Here is a 2,079-nt window from a genome sequence, read left to right as displayed (position 1 = left end):
GAGAGGGCTACCTAAGCAACCTACCACCCAGTCCCTTTCCCCACCATAGACCCAGGAGAAGAAAATAAGTGAGTCAGTCTAGTAGTGAGAAGTTTTTCATGTGAAAAACTTGCAGGAGTCAGCGGCAGGAGCGGCTTCGGCCTTGGCTGGAGACCAAGGTGAAGGCAACGGCGACGTGGGGCACGTGAGGCAGCGGCCGGCGGAGGAGGCGGCCCCGGGGGACCCCGCCGACCAAAGGAATTTGGCAAACTTGTAAGCAAAACATTTCTCTAAGAAAATTTTGGGTTTCAGAAATTCTGGATAACAGGGCAAACCAATTCAGTCACCATGAGTAGGAGCTTCGTCACTTGCCTGCTGGAGGAGATCCACAACCACTCCACGTTTGTGAGGAAGATCTGGCTCACGGTATTGATCTTCTTCCGGATTGTCCTTAACAGCCATAGAAGGAGAATCCATCTATTACGACGAGCAAAGCAAATCTGTGTGCAACACAGAGCAGCCAGGCTGCGAGAATGTCTGCAATGATGCCTTAGCACCCCTCTCCCACATGCGCTTCTGTGTGTCAGATCATCCTGGTGGCGACCCCCTCTGTCATGTACCTGGGCTATGCCATTCATAAGGTTGCCAAAATGGAGCACGGTGAAGCAGACAAGAAGGCTCATCGGAGCAAACCCTATGCAATGCATTGGAAACAGCACCAGGCTCTGGAAGAAACATAAGAGGACCATGAAAAGGATCCCACGATGTATCCAGAAATGGAATTAGAAAGTGAAAAAGAAAATAAAGATCAGAACCAATCTAAACCTAAGCATGATGGGCAATGGTGGATTCGGGAGGACGGGCTCATGAAAATCTACCTGCTGCAGCTGCTGGCAAGGACCATGTTTGAGGCGGGTTTTCTGATCAGGCAGTACTTTCTGTATGGCTTCCAAGTCCACCCATTTTATGTGTGCAGCAGGCTTCCTTGCCCTCATAAGATAGACTGCTTTATTTCTAGACCCACTGAAAGGACCATCTTTCTTCTGATAATGTATGGTGTTACAGGCCTTTGCCTATTGCTTAACACTTGGGAGATGCTTCATTTAGGATGTGGGACAATTCGAGACTCACTAAACAATAAAAGGAGGGAACTGGAAGATCCAGCTGCTTATAATTATCCTTTCACTTGGAATACACCATCTTCTCCCCCTGGCTATAACATTGCCATCAAACCAGATCAAATCCAGTACACCGAACTGTCCAGCAACACTAAGATTGCCGACAAGCAAAATAAGGCCAACATCACCTGGGAACAACAGTACGGCAGCCATGAAGACAACTTCCCAGCTGACCTGGAGACTCTGCAGAGGTAAATCAAAATGGCTCAGGAACGCCTGGATCTGGCAATCCAGGCCTACAATCACCAAAACAACCCCCATGGTCCCCGGGACAAAAAAGCTGGGTCCAAAAAAAGCAGTTCTAGTAGCAAATCAGGGAATGGGAAGACCTCCGTCTGAATTTAATCTTGGCTGGGCTTAAAACTTGTGCTTTTCATAGTTCATGGTAAGCAGTGGCTCACTGAATAATGACTTCCACTGAGTAAACATTTGGCTGTGGTTATTTTCAGGGACACTGTTAGCTCATGATCCAAGCTCAGGACACTCTGAAGGTGGGGCTGGGACAGGGGGAAGAAAAAGGGGAACACAGTGTTCCTGGACACATGTTCCAGCAATATAGTTGCAGAATTTTACATTTGTGTCTTCCAGATCTGGAAAAGAACAGATATATTTAAATCATTCTCGTTGAACAGTTTTTGTATGTACAGTATTATGGTACTTCTTTTTTGTATGAGAACTTTTTTTTATATTATTACATTGGACCACTGTAGTTATACTTTTATATTAAAGGGGGAAAAATCCTTAAGATAAAAAAAAAAAAAAACACTCGCTTTTCTGTGGCCCTAAAGCTTTGTAACTATGGCCAATGGATAAAAGTTGCAGGGGCAATATTTATATATCAATATAAGGAAGGACATGCTTTTTTAGATTGAATAGATTTGACATACAACATTGTGCAAATTTTAGGTATGTGATATGCTAA

General features: G+C 44.9%; 1 pseudogene; it reads left to right on the top strand.

Annotated features, from left to right (window-relative positions):
- The first annotated feature begins 327 nt into the window (after nucleotides 1–327).
- LOC114896301 lies at nucleotides 328–1,496 on the top strand (annotated as a pseudogene).
- Nucleotides 1,497–2,079: the final 583 nt, after the last annotated feature.

Source organism: Monodon monoceros, unplaced genomic scaffold, assembly GCF_005190385.1.
Source record: "Monodon monoceros isolate NGI ecotype Baffin Bay Population unplaced genomic scaffold, NGI_Narwhal_1 Super_Scaffold_15, whole genome shotgun sequence".
In the NCBI taxonomy this organism is placed as follows: domain Eukaryota; kingdom Metazoa; phylum Chordata; class Mammalia; order Artiodactyla; family Monodontidae; genus Monodon; species Monodon monoceros.
This window is presented reverse-complemented; position numbering and strand designations above follow the sequence as displayed.